The sequence below is a fragment of the Papaver somniferum genome, unplaced genomic scaffold (assembly GCF_003573695.1).
Source record: "Papaver somniferum cultivar HN1 unplaced genomic scaffold, ASM357369v1 unplaced-scaffold_15, whole genome shotgun sequence".
NCBI classification, from domain to species: domain Eukaryota; kingdom Viridiplantae; phylum Streptophyta; class Magnoliopsida; order Ranunculales; family Papaveraceae; genus Papaver; species Papaver somniferum.
Genome location: NW_020624376.1, coordinates 1,222,689 through 1,239,329, shown reverse-complemented (window position 1 = coordinate 1,239,329; position 16,641 = coordinate 1,222,689). Strand labels below are relative to the sequence as shown.

Here is a 16,641-nt window from a genome sequence, read left to right as displayed (position 1 = left end):
GGTCATTCTTAGGCCATTAACATTCCCACATTCCCACTTAATATTGTCATCGACTTTGGAGAATTTTTCCGCGAAGGGACTCATATTTCGCGTATACGACAAACGTACTGCTAAATTCCAAAACCGGCCGACATGATCAAAATGGCAAAATATGTCCAAATAAATGTCTCCCATGTCCCTGAAATGATGACGCACACGACTACATGATCAATGCAGTAAGAACAATTTTTGGAGTGCACTAATAGTGTGTTCGAATATTGTCCAGTCAAGAACAATTTTTGTAGTGCACTAATAGTGTATTCGAATATTGTCCAGTCAACTGGACTCAAGTTCACTAGTCAACGGTACTCAAGTTTCGCACTCCCGAGAGTATGGTAGGGTCCAGTAGGAGTGCACCCGCGTAATTGGATGCGTCAACCGAACTCAAGTTTCTTGCACCCCTGGTCAATGCCACGATGAAGTCCTCATTTGACAAAAACCACAACGAAAAGTCTATCGTAGAGGGTAAAAAATGTATAATATCCTTGCCCTGAATATCACCTTTTTTTAAGTCATGTTCCGGCAAACAACTCTTGACTTTGCCACTGTATTAAAATGACATCGACACCATTTTCTCTTTAGAACAAATCATTTTGTTTTGCAAGTACAAAATATCGGCTGTTTGTGTGAGGTCTTCATTAACATTTTGAATCATTTTAAGATAACAAAAAGTCTTGACTGACCAACCCAAAAACCGCATGAAAAAACCGCCCCCCTCACATCTTCTAATTAATGGGATCAAAAGTGGACCCCTGCAAATCCCAAAAAAGTGGTGCCCACCTTAACGTGAGAAGGCGGTTGTTTCGGCGGTTTTTGGAGCGGTCTGTTAAGAATGAATGTTTCGAAAAAAGGCTGCGACCAAGCTGTATCAAACGAAATTCATCCTAGTATACAGAGATATGATGAATATCTACTTCCCCATGTGAATTCGACATAGAACCTTAGCTACAGAAGAGTTTGTCATTAGTTGACAATACCTAATACCTGTCTTTGTCTACCTTAATCCTTAATTGTATAAACCTCAATAATTTCATAACATGATCAAACAATATCAATTCCACGTGATATTTTTAAGAGCCAATTACAGAATGGTCATACTTTTTGTAACTCGGTCACAAAATGATCATATTTTTGTAATTCATTTACTAAATGGTCTTTTTTCATCTGATTTAACACTTTTCAATGAAACGATGTTATCTTTTCCGAAAATATCCTCTCTCAAAATACCCTTCCTAGTTAACTAATTGGTTGGGGTGGTGGTGATGAAGCGGTGGTGGTGGTGGTAGAAGCTTAAGAATCTCTGCTAAACCCCGAAGTGAAAGCGATGAACCCTTTGGGTGAATGCGGTGTAACGATCCTGAATGCGGTGTAACAAACCTGAATGCGGTTTTACGATCATGAATGCGGTGTAACGATACGTAAGCGGCACCACCACCAACTACAAATAGCACCACCGTCAAAAAAATTATAATGAAAGCAAAAGCTAAAATTATATATGGAGGGATGAATATGAGGACACATAGATAATTTCATTAACATATTTAACTGTGAGTCACCACTTAACTCTCTTTTTAACGGAAATATGATCATTTTGTTAATAGTTTGTAACAGTAGGATGCTTTTGTGAATCGGATCCTAATACTAGAACTGTTTTGTACATTTTCCTATTTTTAATTTTGATTTTGTACGAAAATTAGAGTCATCATGGTTGACGTGTAATGTCATGTTATCTTCGTATTTAGTATCAAGTATCAACCAACCATATTAGTACATTGTTACACATGAGACATTCATGACAAACTGACAATATCTAATCAATAATTCATTCTAGATATTTATGTTTTGCACTCGTCTTAAATAGTTTTGATGTTTTAAACGTTTATTCAAACTTGTTTAAACCTCAAAATTTTTAAATTCAGGTCATGCATTTGATTGCTTAATGGTTCTGTACATGCAATTTTTACTACGAAGATGAGATAATTTAATTTTGTGCACACTTTTTGTAGGTGTAGATAATCCACAGGGCTAGATGGAAACATCCTAAGCTATGATACACCAAAGAAAAAAGAACGGTGAAGCACAGGATAGAACCGAACGGCACAAAGAGCGAGGTATCACGTGGGACGGACGTGATGGCCCAACAGTTGTCGGATGTGACGTGACCTTTATCTCCTGAAAGGTCGGGCGCAAACAAAGGAACAAGAAGAAAGAAGGGCGACATCGTGTTAACCAGACGATCAAACTCGGCCTCGGGTGAAGAACTATCAAAAACCAAGACTCCATCGGTCAAACCAGAAAGTCTGGCGAGCAGTGCACGTCCGATAGGGAACAACTAGAATTGATGTAATGTGACTAACATTGTAATTCTGTTGTATGCCGACCTTGGCCTATAAATACAAGGGCTGGTCGAGAGAGATAGGAAGGATGGGAGAGAGAAAAAGAAGGTATCATACTCGAGTTTTTGAGCTTCATCATTTGAAAGGGAGAGAACAACTTGTAATCAAAGAAAAGAAATAATAACATTCATCCTTTCATCCCGTGGACGTAGGTAATCATACCGAACCACGTATATCCTTGTGTCTATGTTTGCTTGTGTACCTTTACTTCGTATTAAACCATTTTCTATTTTGTTGGATGTAGTGTGTGGTTTTATGCCGCTACATTCTGGCGCCGACTAAGGGGACGTCTAAGTTCTCCGGATACCTTGACTGCTGCATGTGCTAACAGAGACGATCCAAAAGCTCCTAAAAACACTTTGCGTGTTAGTTGATGCTATGGGATGAACTCTGTTTGGTGAAGTCTGTTTATGTTTGTTTGATTTGAAGTTTGTTGATATAGTTGAGTTTTCATTGTTGAAGTCGTGTCATTAGCAAATATTTTCAGTTGGGTCGATTCCGAACAGTCGACTAGTCTTGCTTGTAGGCTAGTCTATTTTCGTGTCTTAATCTTCGTTTTCATAGTATTTTTCGCACTGGTCTTCGTATTTCGATCTTAGTTTTTGTCTTACGAGTTCAACAACGGAATTCCCATAAAACTCCCAAATAACATCTTTGATGTGTGGTTGAAGTTGCTTGAGGTTCCATGTTGGCTTGGGGAAGTGCCAAAACAACAACACGGCGAGATTATCGGTCGCCGGTGAAAGAATCCAAGGAATCAAGGGAAGACATCCCTTTGTAGTTCCAAGGGAGTACATAAGTCTTGGTCCAGTTTTTTCCATGGCGAGCTGACCTCATAAAAAGTACGAATTTGGACCTTTTACTCACAAAGAACTAGGTGTTAATGATTTGGAGTCCAAGGAATGTAGGACAAATTGTAGTTAATGCAGAGTCGTGGTACTGAAAGCGACGTCGTGCAACCTTGAAAGCGACGTAGCATGATACCCGTCTAAAAGAAACACTTAGGGTCTAAACAGGGCAAACTGGCGAGGTCAGCGTGGTAGAATCGAGGGAATCGTACTTTTGAGACTCAGTTTTAATGTCAGTCACCTTTTTCTTTTTAAAAAAAAAACCGTATGTACTATAGAAACTTTTCAAAAAATGGTCAAAGTAAGGTGTTGTCTGTTTTCGCTGACGTAGGGACGATTCTCGGACTCACGGCACACTGTTTCCAATGGCTAGCACGTCAGGGATGGGAAGAACTCTGAGTAACCTCACAATCACTGACAGTATCATGCAAGGAGGAGTAACTAGGCCGAGGCGAGGGAGTGACGGGCATCCACCACCAGAGACATCACGAGCTGCTGCAAGGGGTATGCCAACTGTATACGAGGAGATCGATCTGGGACGAGACGATGACCCATCGCCTATGGAGCAAATCGTCTCGCCCTTAAGGAGGGATGATCAAATAGATGGACTTACCGCTTCAGACACAGAAGATGATGAAGAAGCGTTAATCATGCATGCCCAGAGACGAAACATCAGACGACAAGATGAGTATCAAGAAGCCCTCGGGCGAGAGCAAGAACGACTCAGGCGAGTACAACTAGGACGAGAAACAACTATCAGGGTCGATCCGGAGGCATCGACTCAGATACCCCCCACTGTACCACCTCCACCACCTGTGATGACGGCGCCACCTCCTGCCCATTTAGGTCATCCAAATGGTCACTATAGCCATGAGAGTACAGATCCAACACTACTTGCAATTCTAGAAAGCCAAAGAAGGCAAGAGGCGGCTTTAAGGGATCTTCAGCAGAGGAACCTAGCTCTAGAGTTCAAGAACTATCAACTACGGAACTTAAGGTCGAGGTCGAGAGGATCTTCTAGCCGAGGGACATCAGGTCACCAAGGCCGAATTGGGCAAGTACCACCAGCGGTAGGACCGAGAAATTCCGGTCGATCAAGACCACCCCCGACACCACCTATCAGAGGATACGGTCTACCCGAGGATTCATCGATAGACGACGAGAGGCACGAGATGAATAATCAGCAGGGGAACACAAGGTCCGACAATGCAACCGAAGCCAGGCTAAGAGAGTTAGAAGAAAAGATAAGAAAGCTGTCAGGAACAGGCGAAGAAGATAAGCTGGATGAGGTCATAAGCGAGGCCGAGAGGACCCCTTTCACCCAAGAGCTAGAACTAAGGGCCTTCCCACCTAAGTGCACGCTCCCCACCTTCCCATCCAGGTTCGACGGCACGGGAGACGCACTTGAGAATTTGAAGATGTACACTATGTCCCTAATCTAATGGAAAAACCATGAGGTGGTAATGTGTAATTTCTTCCCGGCAATCCTGGAAGGCGAGGCAAGGAAATGGTTCTACAACCTATCACCAGGAACAATTGACAGTTACGAGACTCTAGTCGAAGCCTTCCTTGAAACGTACATGCACAACAACAGACCTCGGCCCAGGGTCAATAGGTTATTCACCTTGGCCCGACGGTTTAGAGAGCCTCTCATATCATTGACCGATCGATGGAGAAATTTGTGTACATAAATTGGGAAGGTACCAGTCGACCAGCAGATATCCGGGTTCGAAAACGCACTAGGGAGGTCGGATCCCATCTGGATAGCCATGTTCACTGAAAAGCCGTAAACATTGAAGGAAATGAGGAAAATGCAAGAACATTTCATCGCCCTAGAAGAAATTCAGGAAGAATCAAGGGATAGGGGAGTGCAACAGGCTAGTGTGGCACCCGAGTCGACATCGGACGATGTTCAACGTCGGCCTGAGAAGAGACTGAGCCCACCTACGCGAGGAAATGGGAAGAAGAAATGGGTAGATAAAGGAAAGAGGCCGAGGCACGAGGCGAGAACATACACCCCTTTGAATGCTCCGCTAGAAGAAATTTTCAAAGAGGTCGAGAAAAGGAGTGACATCATATACCCAGTTTCAAGAGGGATACAGTTCGAGGAGACCAAGAATTACCCAGAGTATTGCCATTATCATTAATATCGAGGCCAATCTACAAATAACTACCGAGAAGTAAAAGACATCGTGCAACATCTTATTCGAGACGGTTACCTGAGACAGTTCGTCCGACACCCAGCCCAGACGACCGCAGCGCCCGATGCACTCGTCCACCAGGTCAGAATCGAAAGATCCACGCAGTTTGTCAACACGATTTCGCATTCGGCCACTCAAGCATACAATCTGAATCCTAGAATCATGTCTAGAATCCACAAGAGGGATCATAATGGGAAGGAAATTTTCAGTGTAGCAAAATCTTTGCTGATGGAACCCTGGATGCTGCGACCCATCTTTTTCTCGGCTCAGGATGTCCCGATGAACGTCCAAGCTCACAGTGATCCCTTGGTTATCACCCTGCTGATTGAGGAATGAGGGGTAAGAAGGATACTAGTGGATAGTGGGAGCTTAGTCGAAGTACTCTTCTACGACACGTTCAAGAGGATGGAGTTGTCAGATGATATACTCTTCCCATCGACATATCGTATCTACGGTTTTAATGGGACCGTGACCATCCCAAAGGGCGAAGTAACCCTAAGGGTATCGGACGGAGGTGGTTACCTAGATACGTTAACTACATTCTGTGTGGTTGATGTCGCCTCGCCCTATGAAGCTATTATCGGGAGACCGTGGATCACAAGAATCAAAGGAGTGGCATCGGCTTATCATCAGAGGCTACGATTCCCAACGTACAAGGGGATAGCTGAGGTCGTAGGAGATTCACAGGCAACCCGAAAGTGCATGCAGGTCGATGCCCAGATAAATGAGGAGCGGAGAGCACGACAAAGGGGAGAGAATAACAAGGCTAAAGAAACCAAAGCCGCAGAGGAACTGGAAAGAATTTTTTCGCAGGCAGTCATGACATACGAAACACAAGGAAATGAGCCTTCATAGCAATTAAAGGACACGGCGCCGATGAAGGAATCAAAACCAAACTTCTAGGCCGTGGAACCTACTCGGGAGATTAATTTAAGAACTGTAGAAGAACCAAGGATAATAAGGATCGAGTCCTTACTATCGGACGAACAAGTAAACCAGCTCGTGGTGGTACTACAGGAAAACATGGACGCGTTCGCATGGAACGTGCACGATATGCAGGGCATATATCCGGAGGTATGCTGTCACCATTTAAAGATCGACTCAAGCTTCAAACCAGTCCGACAAAAGATGAGGCGAGTCGCACCAGAATTACACACAGCCGTCGAGAAGGAGTTAAAGAAGTTACAAGAATTGGGAATAATCAGGAAATCGCACTACCCACAGTGGATATCCAACATGGTCGTGGTACCAAAGAAAAACGGAGGAGTCAGAATATGCATTGACTTCAGCGACCTGAACAAAGCCTGTCTGAAGGACAGTTTCCCTCTCCCAAGCATCGATCAACTAGTGGAATATATAGTAGGGCACGAGGCAGTAACATTGATGGACGGATACGCGGGGTATAACCATATCCCGTTGGCCCCCGAGGATCAAGAACACAGCTCCTTCTTCGCGCCGAGGGGCCTATACTGCTACACCAAGATGCCGTTTGGTATGAAGAATGCGGGCGCCACATATCAAAGGTTGATGGGCACATGTTCGAAGACCAGATCCACCACACCATAGAGGTCTTTGTAGACGATATGCTAGTAAAAAGTCGCCTAGCCAAGAATCACATTCGGGACCTGCAAGAAGTTTTCCGGACGATGAAAGAATATAAAATGAAAGTTAATCCGACCAAATGCTATTTTTGGGTCACATCAAGCAAATTTTTGGGATATATCATCACTCCAAAGGCAGTAGAGGCAGATCCAGAGAAGTTAGAGCTATACTCGAGATGCCGTCACCGGATACAATAAAAGACGTACAAAAGCTAAACGGAAGTATAGCAGCGTTGAGGAGATTTATATCTCGGTCGTCGTACAAATGCAAGAACTTATTTAGCACTCTCAAAAAGGGGGAGAAATTTAAATGGACGGACGCTTGTGAGGAGGCGTTTCAGAATATTAAACTACATCTCGCTAGCCTACCCGTATTACAAAGACCCGATCCATCGGAGGTCCTCACGTTATACCTCGTCGCAACCTCATATGCTATCAGTGCAGTCTTAGTCTGAAATGAAGGGAGCGAAGAAAAGCATGTTTACTTCATAAGCAAAACATTAAGTCCCACCGAGAAAAATTATACAAGGATGGAACAGATGATTTTAGCACTAGCTTTCGCCACTCTGAAATTAAGAATGTATTTCCAAGCCCATCGGATCCGCGTTCTCACAAAATCGCTTATTGAGGCGGTACTAGACAATGCCGGCCGATCAGGAAGGATTTCCAAATGAGGGGCACAAATCAAACAATTCAACGTTTTCTACGAAATGAGGACAGCAATGAAGGCACAAGTAGTAGCAGATTTCTTGGCATATTTTCCACTAAGCGACGAAGATGAGGTCGAGGACATACCCGGAATGGAAGAAGATCGAGAAGACCCGGCCGACTTACTCGAAGCAAGTAACCCATCACGTTGGGAAGTATTCTTCGATGGAGCGTCGTACAAAGATGGATCGGGACATGGGATAGTCTTTACCACACCAAAGGGACGAAAAATGGTCCATTCGTTTAGATTGGAATTTAAGGCGATAAACAACGTCACCGAGTACGAAGCTGCGACTCACGCCCTGAGATTAATCTTCGAGATAGGCCTACAAGATGTAAGACTAAATAGCGACTCGCAGTTGGTGATCCGACAAATCACATGAAAATACGCCATCCACGACCCGATTTTGCTGAAGTACTGGGAGCTCGAACAATTCTATATCGACCAGATCTCCAGCATCAAATTTCGCAACATATGCAGAAAAGATAATCGACACTCGGACGCATTGGAATATATTGCATCCCAGCTTACAGACCCAAGTGCGGAGGGTATTCGTGTCTTGAGACTCCTCGCCCCATCTATACCAGAAACACCCGAGGTGCACGTAGACGTGGCTATCAACACGACCGACAGATATCCGGACGGAGATTGGAGAAAGCCGATTCATTCGTACTTGGAGACATGAGAGTTACCCAAGGGGCGACCCGAGATCAACAAAGTGCTTACGAACTAAGAGACGGAATCCTATACAGGAAATCATACCTGGGACCACTCTTAAGATGCTTAAGTAAGAAAGAAGGCCAGACAATCTTGATTGAACTACACTATGGAACAGCCGGAAATCACAGCTCGGGACGAAGTCTGTCAGTGAGAGCGAAAACGATGGGATACTTCTGGCCGTATATGAATGATGATGCAAAAAAAATGGCGCAAGCTGATCTGATTGTAGATAGTGATAAAAGTGGTTCGATTCTCAGACTTGCGAAGGATAAATATAGACTTAAATTCTAAAACAAAAATAGAAAACTCAAACAAAGATGATGTTGTTATCAATATTAAAAGAACACTGAGGCTAAGATTCCACTATTTTCCAAGTTCAAAGTGATTTAAATCCAATATTTATATTTATTCAATTTTTTCGTTTAATTTGATTCTAAGATGTTGCAAAAATTAGATTTTTAAAATAACAAGTGTAAATCAAAAGCATGCGATATCAAAAACCTAAGTCCAAGCATATACCATCAATGGAAATCACAATTGTTGAATAAAAATCATTAAAACAATTCTCAAACAAGGCAAATAATCATATAAATAATTGTAATAAATAAGATAAATAGAAAATACCACTCTTTATTGGAAAAATAGCTTCCTCTATCGCCTCGGCAATGGGGTTTAGCTCCTCATATCAAAAACAAGTTCAAAATATTTTCCATTGCTCAAAAGGTGTTTTCAAAGGTGAAGAGACTCAAAGGGAGTAAAACAGTTCAATCACAACGTTTATATGTGTTGCAGATCGATTGTTACAAGAGAAACGGAAGGAATAAGACTGCTACAGTAACGATAGAAGCGAAGTGTTGTAGAACAACGACAGTGTTCTGCGACAGTTGGGCGTGGGTTTATGTTCTTCGTATTCTTCAGCAACACCAGCAGAACAGCTTTCCTGCAACTCGTGATTTTTGTCTTCTCTGGTTCTCTAAACTACCCCAAACTTTTTTTTTCTCTGACTTGCAACCAACCTATATATAGCCAACAACCCCCAAGTAAACCCTAAACAACTCGAGTTTATCTTCATTCTTCTTTCACGGCAAGTCACGGATTTTTCTATTTCTTCTCTTTTATACGCGTCAACTGGGTCAATCCCACCTCTATAATATTCCAGCAGGACCCTGTTAACTCAATCCTGGGCGTTAAATTCTTTCCTAAATCTTCATGGACTCTAAAATCCCGATAATATTTCTCCATGACTCTGTTTTAGTCTAACACGATGGAAACTCCTTATTTCTCGAATCTGGCCGCCATACATTCCCTGTTTAGACGAAACAGGGTTATACTAATCCATAACGCGAGAAAAACCCGACCAAATCTCTTCCAACTACCGAATCAGGATACCCGTGAAACTCCACACCTCTGTTTCCTTTTTCAGGCTTATCTAGCCAAATTCGATCGATCAAAACGAACATTCCAAGCCTGTTACGCTCTAGGAAGTCCAGCCCCATGAAAATCAGCGCTTGAATCTCTCTAAAACTCGCTTGAATCTCAAACCCTAAATCTGTTCACTTCTGCCAAATATTACCGCCAAAATGAATTTGAATCTTGGGGAAGAAGCTGGTTGCCCCCTATCCATAGTAGAGGTGCCTTTAGCAGCTGTCTATGGGGTGCCCTGAGGTTCCCCTTACTAATTCGGGTACCCCTTATCCATAGTGAGAGTCCGAATAGCAAGTGTCATTTGGGTGCGCTTTTCGACAACTTTTCGAGCCGATTTTTCCAAAAATGTTTATTGGGCAAAAATACCTACACACACATAAAACACCATAATAAGTACAAAAATGAGCACTATCAATATATAGAATCGAGACAAATTAGACACAAAAATGTGTCTATCAAATACCCCCAAACCTTTTATTTGCTAGTCCTCGAGCAAAGATAAAATAGAAAAATAAAATCCTAACTCACTGACGCAGGCATCGTCGATTGCATTTAGCGTATGCAATAAGCCTTTAAACCCCTAGGTGGCCCTAGTGGCCGATTTATAGTCTCGGGAGGGCTTACCAGAGGTATACCCACAAAACCTTTATACTCCAGACCCTAACTATCTACGCAGAACCTTGGAAAGCACTAAAGAATCTCCTTGGTTGGCATACTTATTGACTACAGGAGGAAGTACCCTGATGCGAAATTCCAATTGTTGTACACGAGTTTGCACTCAAGCATACTAAAATTCATATAAAGTGACAGAGCTCTACTCAGATAGTCGCACTATGGACATCAATATCCGGAGTCAAAACTAATCACATGGATAGATCAAGAAGATGGAAATAGAGAAAAACATAGATGGTTTTGATGTTTACTAAGTGAACGGTGTTTCTCATATCTGTCTGAAGGCCTCCGCTAAAATGAACCTATCCTAATGGACTGAGATACTAGTCTGACTAATATCAACACAACTGGCATATACAAGGTAACCAGTGGTCGACTTTATTGAATTTATTCCTTTTGGTCAAATGGTCTGGTCTCAAATTTTGTTTTTTTCATGGTATCTCAATCACTCTAATTCACCCTAGCATTGGTAACAACTTGAATCATGATCCCCACCTAATCACTTAGAGTAACATAGTTTAAAAACAAAATAAAATAAAAATGGAAGTGAAAAGTACTCAACGAGATATGGTGAAACTATCATGTTATTTCTAACACCTGAGCTCTGTGCTTTTATGAATAGACTCTTCTAGATGTTTCCATCTAATCATATTGGTTCTTCAACTCCTACAACCAAAATGCTTCCATCCACTTAGGTTTGTTAGTGTTATCCTTAATATGCATAAATTTCTAGGCTCTGGAGTTTATTTAAAACAAAAAGTTTCTACCCCACCCCCAAACTTAAATCTAACATTGTCCTCAATGTTTCGAATGAAAGAACAGTACCAAAAATATAAGTAACATGAGGAAATAGTAAAGAGAGAGTTCAGAAAGATAGTACCTGGGTGAAGTGAAACCAAAAACTGACAAAAATGTTATACAACATACAAATCGCCTTGATGGTCAATCAATGGTAAACAGGGTCCTCCAGAGGGACCTCCTCAACATCACCTGTATGAAAAGGCTCTAAAAAGGGCTTCAATCTCTGACCGTTAACCTTTGAAGAACTAGTACCATCTGATGTCTCAATCTCAATAGCGCCATGAGGAAAAACAGATAGGAGCACAAAAGGACCGGTCCACCGAGAGTGCAGTTTCCCGGGGAATAGATGCAAACGAGTGTCATACAGAAGAACTTTTTGACCTGGAGAAAATGAATTACGTAAAATATTCTTATCATGCACAAGTTTTATTTTGTTCTTATACTCCTTAGCACTATCGTATGCATCTCTACGAATCTCGTCCAATTCATTGAGCTGGAGCTTTCTGTGAGCTCCTGCCTTGTCAAGTGAAAAGTTTAACTGCTTAATAGCCAAATAGGCTCTATGATCTAACTCAACAGGCAAGTGACATGCCTTTCCAAATACTAAACGGTAGGGTGACATTCCAATGGGTGTCTTAAACGCGGTACGGTAAGCCCATAAGGCATCAGTAAGCCTCGACGACCAATCTTTCCTATTAGGATTAACTGTTTTCTCTAAAATACGCTTAATTTCCCTATTGGAAACCTCTACCTGACCACTAGTCTGTGGGTGATACGGGGTAACTACTTTGTGGGTAATACCATATTGATTCATTAATAGAGAAAACGGTCTATTACAAAAGTGTGAATCCCCATCACTAATTATAGCTTGCGATGTACCAGAACGTGTAAGTATATTCTCTTTCAAAAACTTAATTACGACCCTATGGTCATTTGTTTTACACGAAACCGCCTCAACCCACTTAGACACATAGTCTACAGCGACAAGTATGTAAACATAACCTAAAGAATTAGGAAATGGACCCATAAAATTAATGCCCCACACATCAAAGACCTCAATCACTAAAATAGGGTTCAAAGGCATCATATTTCTATGGGAAATGGTTCCTAACCTCTGGCAACGATCACAAGAAACATAGAGACTATGGGAGTCTTTAAACAGTGAAGGCCAGTAAAATCCACACTGCAATATCTTAGCAGCAGTCTTCTTAGCACTAAAATGACCCCCACAAGCATGTTCATGACAAAAGGAGAGAATACTGGACTGGTCACTCTCAGGTACACATCTCCTAATAATCTGGTCGGGAAAAAACTTAAACAAATAAAGATCATCCCAAAAGAAATGCTTAACCTCGGCTAAAAACCTAGAACGATCTTGTTTACCCCAATGTTGAGGGGTACGGCCAGTAACAAGATAATTCACTATATTTGCATACCAAGGTGATTTGGAAACAGAGAACAATTGTTCGTCAGGAAAGCCATCCCTTATAGGAAGGGCATCACTAGGGGAACTAACAACTAACATGGATAAGTGGTATGCTACTACATTTTCAGCACCCTTTTTGTCTCTAATGTCTGGAGAAAATTCTTGTAACAATAGGATCCACCTAATCAATCTAGGTTTGGTGTCCTTCTTAGACAAAAGGTATTTCAAAGCAGCATGATCGGTATAGATTACGATCTTAGAACCTAATAGGTAGGATCTAAACTTATCCAAGGCAAACACGATGGCTAGCAGTTCCTTCTCGGTAGTTGTATAGTTCAATTGGGCATCATTCAGAGTTTTGCTAGCATAGTAAATCACATGAAGTAATTTGTCTACTCGTTGACCTAACACAACGCCTATAGCATAATCTGAAGCATCACACATAATCTCAAAGGGTAGGTTCCAATTGGGTGCCTGGACTATGGGAGCGGTAGTGAGTAAATCTTTAATCTTCTCAAAAGCCTCTAAACAAGCATCATCAAAGACAAACTTAACATCTTTTTCAAGCACACTGCAAAGAGGTCTAGAAATCAAGTTAAAATCCTTAATGAATCGACGGTAAAAACCTGCATGCCCTAGGAATGACCTAATGTCTTTTACGGTTTTTGGGACCTGTAAAGTCTTAATAAGGTCAACTTTGGCTTTGTCTACCTCTATACCCTTTGAAGAAATGATGTGCCCTAAAACAATTCCTGATTTAACCATGAAATGGCATTTTTCCCAATTAAGCACTAAATTCTTTTCCTTACACCTAGTCAACACTAATGTCAAATGATGCAAGAACTCATCAAAAGATGAACCAAACACTGAAAAATCATCCATAAGACCTCTAAAAACCCTTCAACCATATCAGAAAATATGCTCATCATACAACGCTGAAAAGTCGCAGGGGCATTACACAGCCCTAAAGGCATGCGTTTATACGCGAATGTACCAAAGGGACAGGTAAAAGTGGTTTTCTCTTGGTCTTCTGGGGCAATAACGATCTGATTATATCCGGAAAAGCCATCTAAAAAGCAATAGAAACTATATCCAGCTAATCTCTCTAGCATTTGGTCGATAAAAGTAAGGGGAAAGTGATCCTTCCTTGTGACCTTGTTCAATTTCCTATAGTCAATACAGACACGCCATCCCGTGGTCACTCGGGTTGGGATTAACTCATTATCCTCATTCTGGACTACAGTGATACCTGATTTCTTGGGAACAACCTGAACGGGGCTGACCCACTTACTGTCTGAAATTGGGTAGATAATACCCGCATCTAACAACTTAAGCACCTCTTTTCGAACTACTTCTTTCATGTTAAGGGTTCAGTCGACGTTGCATCTCCCTAGACGGTTTGGAGTCTTCCTCTAAATGAATCTGATGCATACAAACGGTAGGACTAATACCCTTAATGTCTGCTATAGACCACCCTAAAGCTTCCTTATTATCTTGAAGTACTTTTACTAGCCTACTTTCCTGATCACTATCCAAGTCGGCAGCAATAATCACAGGTAAAGTCTCAGATGGGCCTAAGAACACATACTTCAGGTTATCTGGTAGTGGTTTGAGGTCCAACTTAGGGGGCTCTTCTAAGGAAGGAACTGAGGTAGTCTCAGAAGCTGGTAATGGTTCGAACCTAGCTTTCCATCTATCAGTGTCTAACACAGGGGTAGAATCTAATAGAGCATTCACTTGTTCAATGGTACTATCATCGTCAAAATCTAAACCAAAATGGATAGACAACTCTCTAATGGGTCTTCAGACAAGATGTTTGGTAATGACTCCTGAACTAAGGATTCTATCATATTCACCTCTTTAACACGTGTCATCTAGCTCATAAGGTAGCTTACTGACATTAAAAATGTTCATTTCGATAGTCATATTACCAAAGGATAAATTCATCACACCATTTCGACAGTTTATGATCGCATTAGACGTAGCTAAGAATGGGCGACCTAAAATCACAGGTATCTGGTTCTCTGGGTCAGGGACAGGTTGGGTATCTAGGACCACGAAATCCACTGGATAAATAAACTTGTCGACCTCAATAAGAACATCCTCGATAACACCTCGAGGAATTTTGACAGACCTATCAGCTAACTGCAGTGTTATCTGAGTAGGTTTCATTTCACCAAGTCCTAGCTGTAAGTACACATGGTACGGCAGTAAGTTCACACTGGCTCCTAAGTCAAGTAAAGCTTTTTCTACCCGGTGTTTACCTATTGTACAAGCAATGGTTGGGGAACCTGGTTCTTTGTACTTTGGAGTGGTAGTGTTCTGAATGATTGAACTTACATGACTAGCTAAAAAGGCTTTCTTATGGACGCTAAGTTTTCGCTTTCGCGTACACATATCCTTAAGGAACTTGGCATAAGCAGGAATTTTCCTAATTGCATCTAATAAAGGAAGGTTTATGGTAACTTGCTTAAAAACCTCCAATATGTCGTTAAAGTTCGATTCCTTCTTTGTTGATGCTAATAGTTGGGGAAATGGGGCTCTAGGCACAAAATCAGACCTCTCAGGAACCGAATTGGCATCATCGGAAATTTTAGCAGTCCCCTCAGTTAGTGGTCCTGAGGGATGAGATCCTGAGGGGTGAACTACAGTATGTTCACTATCGGGCATGGTTACCTGATTGTCTACCACTCCTAAGGGTTCTAATAGCATTCAATTGATTCGATGGTTTTGCACCTACTTCATGAACTCCTCTAGGGTTAGGGGTAGTTTGACTAGGGAGCCTTCCGTTATCTCTCTCACTTAAGGTCCTAGCTATTTGGCCGACTTGAAGTTCTAGCTTAGCAAGGCTCTGAGCATTAGTTTGAAAGTTCTGCTTGGTTTCCTGTTGAAAACTAATTTGGCTTTGTGCTAACATATCCTGAGTTTTTGCTAACATCTTAATAGATTCCTCTAAGCTAGTCGTTTTGTTTTCTGGGCCTGATGAATTCTTAGTGTAACCAAAACCTGGGGGAGCATTAGAATTACTAAACTGACCTTGACTCTGGCCCTTAGACCATGAAAGGTTCGGATGGTTTCTCCAACCAGGATTATAGTTTTCTGAATATGGGTCAAACTTCTGACGGTTATCATACCTAGTGTTATTATAGAGAGAATTGGCTTGCTCTTCATTATTCTGGCCTTCCCAAAAAGGCTCCAATCTACCACTAGTGTGACCCACTTCTAAAGCTTCTAACCTTTTCGCTATAGCAGCAATTTTGGCATCTGATTCAAAGCTTCCTTCTACCCTATTAACGTTTCCTCTGCCTAGAAGAATTTTTTATGGGGTACCCTATTGCTTTCCCACTATTGGGTCTTTTCGGCGATTTCATGCAAATATGTCATCGCATCATCAACTGTTTGGTTTTCAAACCCACCTGTATACATGGACTCTACTGTAGTTGTGGTGGGATAATCTAAACCCTCATAAAGGATCTGAACTAACCTAACCTTTTATAAACCATGATGAGGACATTGGGCTAATAAATCATTGAACCTTTCCAAATACTTATACAAAGATTCTCCCTCCTTTTGTGTAAACGTGCATATTTGCGTCCTAATAGACGAGGATTTGTATTAGGTTTTAGGTTTTAGATTTTTTTTATTTCTTTTAGAATTTTTGTTCTCTTTTACGCCTTTGGTATTTTTCGATTCTTTTCAGATTGGAGCGAAGCTACAAGGAAAGAAAAAAGTACTATAAAAGGAAAGCATCGCCAAAGAAGGAAAGAAGAGAGGAATCCAAAAGGAGTAAAGAAGAAGATTTT

At 41.6% G+C, this 16,641-nt stretch overlaps 1 pseudogene; it reads left to right on the top strand.

Moving 5' to 3' along the window:
- Window positions 1–16,334: 16,334 nt before the first annotated feature.
- On the top strand, window positions 16,335–16,434 carry LOC113335831 (annotated as a pseudogene).
- Window positions 16,435–16,641: the final 207 nt, after the last annotated feature.